Raw genomic sequence first — 12741 nt, forward strand, 5'->3', positions numbered from 1 at the left:
CTCTAAAAAGAAAAAGATGTGCTTTTTGGTTAAATGATGAGTGACTAGCGGCACTGGGGTGACACAGACAGTTAAGAGTCTGACTCTTGGTTTCAGCTTAGGTCCTGACCTCAGAGTTGTGAGATCGAGGCCTGAATTGGGCTCCACGCTGAATGGGAGGCTGCCTGAGATTCTCTCTTCTCCCTCTGTCCCTCCCACTCATGCTCATTCTAATAAATAAAAAAGTCTTTTAAAAAATTCAAATGTTCAGTGACTAAAATAATCCTATGCACGTATCTTATAGGATCAAAACAATAGAAGAGGCTGGCTATTCTAATGAGCTAAACAAATTAGGTGACAAAACTATATCATGTATCTCTTTAATAGTACTATAGTCCTCTGATTACGTGGGTGAGTCAGTTTTTCTTTATATCACTCTGTAACATTTTCAAAGAATGTTCCCTTTCATTTTATTCTCAAAACAAAATTCTGAAATGACTAATTGATATATTATTAACTAAAGTTTTGCAAGAAAGATAAAATTTCTTGGCCAAGAACACAGAGCTATATATTGGAGCATAAAGGCAACATTACAGATTTTTTAGGATTTTATTTTTAAGTAACCTCTACACCCAACATGGGGCTCGAACTCACCAATCCCAAGACCAGAAGTTGCACGCTCCACCAACTGAGCCAAGTAGGAGGCCCAACATTACAGATTTCTAGTCTAGTTCTTATACCTTACAACATTCCTATGCCCTACATCTCTTCCATTTGATTACCCAATTCCGTAACTACTTTGAAAATTTTCAGATCACTGGTTAGCAACTTACACTTCATTTTCTTATATGCACTGACAATAAGAGTCTGTAAAAGGCTTCCCTGAATATTAAAAAAGGGATATTTTTTAAGATTGTGTAGGAAATATTGGTGGTCCAATAATCACTTGGAGTCTGAGTCACAAACTCCTAGTTCTTTTTGGAAGTACAATTCTTCCAGAAATTTAACAGGTTTCATATTTACCTAATACCAATCTTATTCATATGCCTAGAAAAACACTCAGAATTCTGTTTTTCTTTTATATAGACACCCAAAGAGCTATATTCCTTTGGTCTCTCATCTTCATGTGTCTCTCTCAAATTAATGTTTAGACACTTTGAACTTCTGAGCTTCAGTAGAACCATAAACTTGAGTTTTTGTCTTTAAGTCATTTTATCTAATTAAGAACTTTTATTTGGCTCCATCGTCTTAACCTGAACTTTGCCTGAGGGACCATAATCCACTGAAGATAATTAACAATAGGTATTGAAACCATATTCTTAATTTGGTCCTTGACAAAGGGTGAACTTTAATAAGAAGTCACTCAAAGTTTTCTCAAGTGGTTCTCATACTTTCTTACTATTTGGGTTTAAGAAGAAGTTGCCTCTTTCAAACCCAATTACTGAACATTCTACCTTCTTTTTCATTCTTACTTGCAAACTGGCAAATTCTTTTTATGCTATGTTAAATCCAACAGCAAACATGATGAACAAACAATACCATTAAGTTTCCCCCAAAGCCAGGAATTCATTTCATACATGACCTGTGTCCTGTATTTCCAGAGACAACTATTTTACCATATGATTCGCCACTGAATAACATGAACCAGCATCAATCAAACCTCTGATGCATGCTGTCCTTCTGGTAAGCTAAGGACTTGTATTTTCGTTCTGTTGTTAATAACACCAAAAATCTAGTACTAAGTTTTGTGTCAGTCTATGAGAGTATCTTTTTTTATGAATTTTAATAATTCTTAACAATTTTGGTATACGAACCTATTATATGAATTGTACTTTTTATTTTTTTAATAATGTCTTTGATGAAGTGAAGCTTTTGATATCAGTGTATCAATGCACTTTTAATTCATTTAAGCCAATAAACCACTGTGAATTACATAAATCTAGAAATCTGAGGGTAGAAATCTTAACTGCTAACAAAAATAGGCTAATGAATATACTCAGATATCAGTTATGCTGGTAAAAGTTTCTCTATTACTTGACACCAATTCCGAGAAGAAAAAAAAAGTTTTTTTGGCTTAAACAACAGAAATCTATTCTCAAGAAATCTGCAGGCAAGAAAGTTCCACATCAGTTTCACTGAGCCAAAAATCAAGAACCACCCTCTCTCTGGAGTGTTGGCAAGACCACATTGCTATGAGAAGTAAAGGGAAGAATTTGTGTCTTCACTCTTCCAGCTCTGTTTCCCACGTTCTTTGGCTTGGACCAACACACTCAAATCTCTACCTCCATCTTCACACTGCTTTTTCTTGTGTGTGCATCTCCCTCTGTCTTTCTCTTCCCCCACCCCCCAGCTTTATTGGAATTTTGGTTAGGAATTGCACTGGATCTGTAGATTGCTTTGAGTAGTATGGATATTTTAACGTTAATTCCTCCAGTCCATGAACAGGATGTATCTTTTCATTTATCTGAGTCTTCTACAATTTTTTCACCAATGTTTTACAGTTTTCATTGTACGTGCCTATCACATTCTGGTTAAATTTATTCCTAAATACACTCTTTTGATGCTACTGTAAATGGGATTGTTTTCTTGGTTTATCTGTTCATTGTTAGTATACAGAAATACAATAGGATCTTGTATGTTAATTTATATCATGAAGCTTTACTGAACTCATTCATGAGTATAGTTTTTTTTTAATAGTCTTTAGATTTTCTATTTATAAGATCATGTCATCTGTAAACAAGTCAGGTTTACTGCTCCCTTTCTGATTTGCATACTTTTTATTTCTTACTCTTACCTAACTGCTCTGGCTAGAACCTCCAGTACTAGATGCAATATAAGGAACATGAGTGGGCACCCTTGTCTTGTTCCTGATTTTAGAGGGAGAACTTCTTGCTTCTCACCATTGAATATGATGTCAGCTACCAGTCTGTCATATGTGGCCTTTAGTATGTCGAAGTACATTCCTTCTATACCTAATTTCTTTTGTGTTTTTATCATTGGATTTTGTCAGTGCTATTTTGGCATCTATTAAAATAATCAACTTATTTTATCTTTCATCCTATTAATATGGTATATAACTTCTATTGATTTGCATATGTTGAACAATCTTTCTAATCCAGGGATAAAACCCATTTGAGTGTTGTAAATGATCCTTTTAATGTACTGTGGAATTTGGTTGCCAGTATTTTGTTGAGGATTTTTCTATGTTCATCAAAGATACTGCCTATAATTTTTTTTCTTATAGCATCCTTATTGGCTTTGATAAGCAGGATAATGCTGGACTTGTAAAATGAGTTTGGAAATGATTCTTCTTCCTCTTCAAGTTTTTGGAAGAGGTTGAGAAAGATTGGTATTAAATCTTCTTTACCCATTTGATAGCATTCACCAGTGACACCATCTGATTCTGGACTTTTCTTTATTGGGAGATTTTTGAATACCAATTCAATCTCATTTGTTTTTGGTCTGTCCAGATTTCTTATTTCTTCATGATTCAGTCTTGGTAGATTGTATGTGTCTAATAATTTATCCATTTCTTCTAGGTTATCCAATTTGTTGACATATAATTGCTCAAAGTTGTCTCTCATGATACACTGTATTTCTTTGCTGTCAGTATAATATTTCTCTTCTCATTTATATTTATTGAATCCCTTCCCTTTCATTTCTTGTAGAGTCTAGCTAAAAGTTTGCCAATTTTATCTTTAAAAAAAAAAAAAAGCCCTTAGTTTCACTGATCTTTTTGTTGTTTTCCTCATCTTTCATTTATTTCTGCTTTGTTCTTTTTCCTTCCTTCACATAACTTAGGCTAGACTTATTCTTTTCCCAATTTCTTGAGTTACAAAATTAGGCTGTTTGAAATCTTTCTCTTAGTTTAATGTAGGCCTTTACTACTAAAAACTTCCCTCTTAGAACCGCTTTTCTCCATTCCTACATTCTGGTATTCTGTGTTTTCATTTTCCATTGCTCAAGATATTTTTATATTTCACTGATTTCTTCTTTGAACCATTGACCTTCTTTGACTCATTTACTATTCAGGTATGTATTGTTTAATTTCCACATACTTGTGAATCCTCTAGTTTCTTCCTGTTACTGATTTCTAGTTTCATGACATTATAGTCAGAAAAGACACTTGTTTATAGGCAATGACTTGTAGTGTCATTGTTTTCTGGCTGTTTAGTATTTCTTTCTTCCTTGCTTCCTCTCCTCCTTTCCTTATGATTTCATGATTTTTAGTAACACACTTCTTTCTCTTTCTCTTTCAGGTTAATTACTACAGATTTTTGCTTTGGGTTTACCATGAGGCTCATGTAAAACATAAGAATTTAAGTTGATTATTTTGGTCACATATAAAAACTCTACTCTTTCAGCTCTGTTTAAGTCTTTGGTCTTTTAACGTTACACTACAGTTAAATGTGATTTACATACCCCAACTGCAGTATAAGATTACCAAGTGTGTATACTTTACCAGTTAACTTTACACTTCCATGTTTTTATGTTGTTACATAAATTCTTTATATTCTTCAGTTCCAGAACATTTTGTTTTAAATAATTTCTATCTTTGTTGAATTTCTCATTTTGTTTATAGATAACTCAACAAAATCTGGGACATCACATATTTATGTTCTCTTATAGTTCCCTAGCTTCTTTAAAACAATTATTTTTCATTCTTTATCAGGGATAGATCTCCATTTCTTTGGAATTAGTTGCTGGAAAATTGTGTTCCTTTGGGGATAACATATTTCCTTGATTTTTAGTGTTCCTTAAAGTTTTGCATTGCTATCTTTGCATCTGAAGAAGCAGGCACTTCCTCTAGTCTTTATTAATGAGCTTTGGGAGAGATATACCTTCTTCACCAGTCAGCCCAACTAGGGACTCTGAGGCTTTCTCAGACCTTTTCTATGGTTTTGTCTGCTCCATGCCTCTTCTTCCTTCTTGGAGGGGAATTCTTTTTTTTTTTTTTTTTTTTTTTAATTTTATTTTTCATAAACATATAATATCTTTTTATCCCCAGGGGTACAGGTCTGTGAATCGCCAGGTTTACACACTTCACAGCACTCACCATAGCACATACCCTCCCCAATGTCCATAATCCCACCCCCCCACACCCCCCCATTAACCCTCAGTTTGTTTTGTGAGATTAAGAGTCACTTATGGTTTGTCTCCCTCCCAATCCCATCTTGTTTCATTTACTCTTCTCCTACCCCCTTAACCCCCCATGTTGCATCTCCTCTCCCTCATATCAGGGAGATCATATGATAGTTGTCTTTCTCCGATTGACTTATTTCGCTAAGCATGATACCCTCTAGTTCCATCCATGTCGTCACAAAAGGCAAGATTTCATTTCTTTTGATGGCTGCATAGTATTTGGAGGGGAATTCTTAAGATTGCATGTCTTCTCCCAATCCTGCAAAGCCAGGCCAAGTGTTGAGAGCCTGCTATTTATTTTCCCTAGGGCAGTTCCCTAGGGAGCTCAAGTTTTTATGGTTTCTCCCAAGCCTGCAAAGTTGGATATGCTTTCTGCAAAAGCACACACTCCATCTACAAAGGTTTGCTCTCACCATCTGTGGAGGTGCATGGGGAGTCAGCCATGAGGCAGGACGGGATGAAGCACATGAAGTACTGGGGGTGCCCATCGGCCAGTTGAGGGTTTCATTGAAAATGTATCCCAAACAACTCATGGGCTGGCTTTTTTATGGAGGCTGTGACACTTCTGTCATCCTCTAATGAGCTCCAAAGTCCTGGTTGCTATGTGCCCAGCCTCTCCCAACCTCTTAGCTATGCTGGTTGTCTCAGTCTTCTTGGTGAGGCAAGAAAAAAGTGCCTCTTGATGAGGGTTCTGAAGAAGGCAGGTGCTCATTCACTGTGCTCCCGATTTCCTCTGAGGGAGAAACTATAGGTCAGGGGGAGGGGGTCTCTTGGCACTGAGCTGAGCTGTCTTGGGAGAAGAGTGATGTAGGCAAAGTAAAATCTATTTTTAAGACTCTATTCTTAGATTCTTCAAGGTGCCTTTCTCGGTTTTTTTTGCTCCAAAAATGTGCTGTGACTTCTCTGCTAGACTCCTGGACTCCCACAAAAGTACTCTTGTCTATAAGTGGTTGACAAAATCAATGTCTGTGGTGGGATAACAGTGGAAAACTCCTATTCTACCACCTTGTTGACATCACTAAAAAAAAAATCCTATTATTAAAAATTTAGAACCCTCAGAAGCACATATATTACAGGTATAACAGCAATGGCCTTATAATTCAATACCATTAATATAACTAATATTTGTAAGTTCTCATTTTAATATTACATATAAATATGAATTATGTTTAAAAATTGCAGTGTAGACTTTGTCAGTTTCTAACTCCTTATTTCTTTGAATTGGATTAAATAGAAGTACTTCAAAAGACATCACAATCAATATTCACACATTATCCAGTTCCTATCAGGCAATGTTGTCTCATTAATAGGCAACTTCATTAGAGGCCTTGGAAATCAAATATCTGGGATCAAACTTGCCAAGGAACCTGCTCTAGGACTCAGAAATAATAAATGGAGGAGAAATACCATACAAATAAATGCTGTTGAATAAAAAATAATAATAATAATAGCATCTTTACGTATAAAACCTGATATCAGGTTGAATAAGAGGACAGTATTAAATAAATGACTCCATGATTAATAACTGAAATTCACACAATCTTTCAAAAATAACATCTTAGTTTCCCTGCCATAATATTCACCTTCCAACCTTGAAATTTTCCTTTTCAAACTTCCCACTAAATCCCCAGAGTACCTGAGACAGTCTTTAAACCCATATTGATTTAATTCTAACAGAAATCACTATCCTTTCTCTTTAACCCTTTACTGGAATAATCATCTATCCAAAAGATATACAAATACCTGAGAAAATTTTGTACAATACAGAAATACATTTTCAAGTACATTTCTTGATAATCTATAAAATATTTAGTTGATCAATAGTACGTTTAAATAGTTGAATCTCAAAGAATCATTAGGAAACAATATTTATCACCAAAATAAGCAGATGAAAATAAAGTATGCTAGAAAAATATGAAAGTCATGTATTGCATTTGAAACTTTTTAAGTCCTTTGCTTAAAGTCATGGGAAAAATATAACACTTTAATAAGAGAATATTTAATTCTTATTTTTGCATTTTCAAATGATTAGTTTGGATGGATGACTTGTTTTCCATTCTGTTTTGGTTACAGGTGGAAGAACTCACATTTTACAATGGCAAAGTAATTTGTTTAAAGTTAATAAGCTGAGGGGCACCAGGGTGGCTCAGTGGCTTAAAGCCTCTGCCTTCAGCTCGGGATCGAGCCCCACATTCAGCTCTCTGCTCAGCAGGGAGCCTGCTTCCTTTTCTCTCTCTCTCTCTCTCTCTCTCTCTCTCTCTCTGCCTGCCTGTCTGCCTACTTGTGATCTCTGTCAAATAAATAAATAAAATCTTAAAAAAAAATAAAGTTAATAAGTTGAAACTGTAAAATTCAAAAGACTTGATGGCATAATGTTAAACGCTTAAAATATTTTAAAATATCAGATTTTATAAAAAAAAATCAAAGCAATATAAATCCATTAAGGCAGGAAGAAATTAGGAGGAGGGGGAGAAGGGAAAAGGGAGACAGTAAAAGTATAGAAGGGAGAAAAGGAAGGAGGGTAGGAGTGAAGGAAAAGAAGATAGAAGGAAAGGAGAGAGAATAAGCAGTTTGAAAGGCAGAGTGGATAGAAGGAAGAAGAGAAAAGGTAGATCACTCACTGAGATAACCTCAACACCATCCAATGAAGAAGTAATTATGCTTTAAAAATATATCACTGACCGTAATATATATGAAATAAAAATTTTAATCTTCTTAGCATAAAATTAGAAATTTTGTATTATCTGACCCCTGTTTATTTTCTACCCTCAACTCTTAGCACTTTCCAGTATAAACCTTCAGGTCTAACCATACCAAATTAGCTACCACTAATGACCCTCTCAACCTTTATCAGACCACTGTGTCCTTGCTCTTTAATCTTTCCTTTTTCTCCCCCTTTCTCTTCCTTTTCCTTAGTCCGTTCTCTATACTCCTCGTCCTAATAATTATTCTTCAATATCACCTCCAATCCTGACCGTGTTAAGTATTTCTTGATCCATCCTCCTCCTCAGGAAATGTGTCCTTCCCTCAATGCCCACTTAACAACTTGTAAAAACCTCTATTACAGCATCTAACACTCGATTGGACAAATATGAGCTTTATGAGTCCCAGAACTAAGTCTTAATCATCACTGTTCCCTCAGTAAAGGACACACTTCTAAACTCTTAAAAAGAAATATTTATTGTGGAAATTAGTAGACATTATGAGACTGAGTGAATGAACAAGTCTAATTATGAATTAGATTCCATTTTAAAGTCATATAACTTATGAAATTCATTTATATTTTTCATATTTGCTTGAAAATTTCTAACATTCCCTTAAAGTTTGATTATAGACCAAGACTAACATTTAATTACTGCAAAATGAACTTTTCATAAAGTAGCCTGAATGCTGTGAATAAGAAGTCTGCAGAGAGTTCACAAAGTTCAAAAACATGCCAATTTTGTACAAAATAAGGTCTGTGGAGCTCGCTGTGCTGTTGCTGCTGAGCTTGCAGGAGCTTTTGGTAATTAATCTGAGCTTTGGGGAATTTCCTGTGTTGGCAAACATGTTTTAAATTTTAAGTCTGTGGTTTGATGGGGCATTCCTGAGTAGAGGTCATGCTATGGGGGAAAAAAAAGATGTTTAAGCTTAACCTGCACTTTTTATTTGGTCAGATGAGCACAACAAACATTTGTGGAAATACAGTTTGATTTAAAATAAAGCTTGCTTGAGAGCTCCAGTGAATACAATATAAAGTATTTCTGTGTAAGGATTTGATTATGCATGAATTAGCTAGCGGCTATAAATTAAATTTTAAATTTCTTATATTGGATATTACTTGGTTCTATAACATTAATCTGGGGTTCAATGTACGTAAAGGGTTTGTTTGGCACCATATGTCTTAGAAATGCTAGACTATCTATGGATATTGACTGGGAAGCTACATAAGCCTTTTTGCAGTAGAAGATCAAATATAACCAAACCAAACAATCACAAGGCGGGAAGTAATATGCAAAATACATGTTATGTGCAAATGAGCTGAAATACATTCAACTGCGTATGTCAAAAGCAGGAAGTTGGAAAACATCTAGTGGAGTTTCAGAGAGGCACAGCAAAAAATAAAAAATAAAAAATAATTTAACCCCCACATATGGTTTGAATGAAAGCTAAAAATTATGATCATCTATTACAAATATTTGAGAAATATAAACACCAGCAAGAAAAGGAAAAATTGTTATGGGCATAAAATATAAACCATTTAAAGATAAAACAACTGAACTTTTGTAGCAAAAGCTAAGAAAAACAGGACCAAATAACAATCCTTCAGTATAACTTATAAAAATTTCTGAACAGAATAATATTATTCAAGCAGTAGAAAGATTAATATATAATTCTAGTTTAATAGAGAACAGAAAAATTACAGCTGCTTATTTTGGAAAAGTCTTGAAAGATTATCTTTTCAATGTCATATCCACTGCTTAATATCCTTGCAAACATGGCCTAAAGACTCCAAAGATAAAAATTATACTCACTGGGGTACAGGGTCTCTACTTACTACCACTATTCTGATGTTACAGTCACATATTAAAATAGATATATAAAAAATGATCACGATACAATGAGCAAACTTCCACTTGCCCTTCAGGATGTGAGACTTCTTCCTGGCACCACTACATCACTCCATATCTGCCAAGAACTCACAGAGAGAAAATTAAGTGTCCTTTGCCTCTTCACAAATGGCTCTGTGCTTATTTGTACCAACGCACTTTCCATACTGTTTTGTAATATTTGTTAGTGTACACTTCTGAACGTTAGACTGTGCGCTTCATCACTTTACTTGAAGTACATGACACAATGCCTGGAAAACTATTAGTTAATAAATGTTTAAGACTAACAAATGTGAAAGTTTGGAAAGCTGAACTCATTAGAAATTACAATATGCAACATGGGGGGTTAAGGGGGTAGGAGAAGAGTAAATGAAACAAGATGGGATTGGGAGGGAGACAAACCATAAGTGACTCTTAATCTCACAAAACAAACTGAGGTTTGATGGGGGGAGGGGGGTTGGGGGGGTGGGGTTATGGACATTGGGGAGGGTATGTGCTATGGTGAGTGCTGTGAAGTGTGTAAACCTGGCGATTCACAGACCTGTACCCCTGGGGATAAAAATATATTATATGTTTATAAAAAATAAAATTTAAAAAAAAAAGAAATTACAATATTGAGAAAAAGCATTAAGGAAATATTAGGACTTGCCTAGATTCATAGGCATAGTTAGATTTTGAATAGCTAGAAGTGAATGAAGGCCCTCAACATGAAGAAATAGTAAAAATGGTCAGATGTCTGGATTTTCTATGACATTTTCCATGTTCAGTTACCGTTAGCATGGGTAACTAAACTTTGGATGTTACATTAATCTTTAAAAGGCTATATAAGCATATATAAAGTGCAGCATAGGGAATATAGTCAGCGGAACTGTAATAGTCTAGTATGGTAACTGACAGTAGCTACACTTTTTGTGAGTATAGAATATACCTAAAACAAAAGTAATATTGTGCATCAACTACAATAAAACTATGTAAGCATAAAGAAAATTTTTCTAAGGAGTCAGAGGATTTATATTCCCTATTTACAATATAGTAAGCACAACTGGAAATTAAGCATATTTTCCATGTCTCTCCCTACCTTCTTCCCTACTAAAAATATAAATAAGATTAACATAGGTAGTTGCCAACTTATGCAAATACTATTTAATGAATAACTTATTATTTAACTGCTGTATACAGTAGGTTCTTCCCCCCTCCACACACACCCACCCCCCCCGACACACATACAAAAGGGGAAAAAAAAATCCTAAGTTTGAAAGAAAACCCACCAAAAGAACCTCAGTTAGGAACCTTTCTCATGGTCTTAGGTATCAGATCTACTGGGTCCTGAGCTTTCAAGGAACATCCCTATGAGATGGCCCTCACAGAAGAGTACCTACTCATGTATACACTCATGTATAGTCCTCATGTACATCTGTTGAATCTGATGCATTCTTCACAATTCCCCACTGAGAATAAAGAAATGCTTCAACAGTAGAACACATATGGAGGAATAAGAGAAAGATCTGTAAGTCAGGTCAGGTGGGGAAGAGATTAAGAAAATTGGGAGAATAATTTTATCAATCATTGGCAATCACCATGGTGCATGTTTGGGCTCAGTAGAAGGAAGAAATTACTAATATTTAAAGCAATTCAAGATGAAATCATCTCAGAAAGTAATGAACTCCAACGACGGCAAGTGCTCAAGCAGAAGCTAAATGACCATCTGTCAGGGATATTGTAGAAAGGAGACTTTCATTGAGCAGGAGGTTATGCTAAATTATCTTTAAGGCTATTTCCAACTCCTGAGATTCTATAACTCAATGAAGTAGAGCTTGAAGAAAACCCCAAAGAACTATTAACTAACTCTGTGTACTCAATATATATACAGATATATCAGCAGTTAATTTCAAACCAACCATTAACTTCCTCTAAGCATTTAATCTGTCTCAGAAACTTGAAGAAAATGGTCATAAAAAAAGAAACAGAAAAATCCCTTACCTGCATGGATGATCTACTTAAACGGTTTTCAAATTGGGCTCTTCAGATTCTTGGGAACAGAGGGAAACCTTGGAGCTACTTCAGAGGCAGCCTTGAGGCAGGAACAACTGGAGGGCAGAAGAGGGAAACTAAACAAGTGAAATTTTAGATCTCCTAAATCCACTATAACCAGGACAGCTCAGACTTTATAACTTTTTATATTTTGCTTCTGAGCAACATATATTATTTGAATAAGAAGATTCATGCCTTTAAAATCTTGATCAGAACCAACATAGTTAATTAAATCCAGTATTGTGCAATTTCTGGTTAAATCAGTATTGAAAAAAGAGCAAGAGAATACAGCAGATATACTGAAAGTCACAGAAAGAAAATAGTTCTTTCTGAGGGCCAAACAATTTAAATACACTATTTAAGTGGCTGTTTCAATAATCAACATTTTGGGCCACTAGATAATTAACAATTATGTATTTTGTTCATTGATATAGTCCCTGAATCTAGAAAAATAGTTGGTAGAGAGTCAGTGATCTTTAGAATTTATTAACTAATAGAAATGTCAGTGTTCTTCCAATTTAGGCAAATTTTAAAAATGCCACTTTGAGAGTTCTGTTTTTAGCTAAGATATAGATATTCACAAGAAAACACCACTTCTGCCTTAATTCTGAGAGAACACTAGATAATGTATATAAATATAAAGTATAAATATTTCTTTAAAGCCATTAAAGAGCTGTGGGTACAAAGAATCCCAGAGATGGATGAGCTCTACCTTAAAAGATGGCTTTTAAGCATGGAGTATTAGCAAATTCTGAGGACACATTGAGAAGGGGTTAGCCTTCTTTAAAAATTTTTTGCTGGTAAAAGGAGGAACTAGTGGAATCTTAATAGCCATACATTTGCTGCTATGGTGGACAAGAATCTGAAGGAATCCCAAGTCAGAGTTTGTCCTTTCTGTCCATTTTACCTCACGAATATTTACTGAATAATGGATAGTGCTGGATTCTGAGAGAAGGACTGGACATAGAGAAGTCTTACAGTTTAATTAGCTAAGTGGAAG

The sequence above is a fragment of the Enhydra lutris genome, unplaced genomic scaffold, assembly GCF_002288905.1.
Source record: "Enhydra lutris kenyoni isolate GAN:26980312 unplaced genomic scaffold, ASM228890v2 scaffoldscaffold25, whole genome shotgun sequence".
In the NCBI taxonomy this organism is placed as follows: domain Eukaryota; kingdom Metazoa; phylum Chordata; class Mammalia; order Carnivora; family Mustelidae; genus Enhydra; species Enhydra lutris.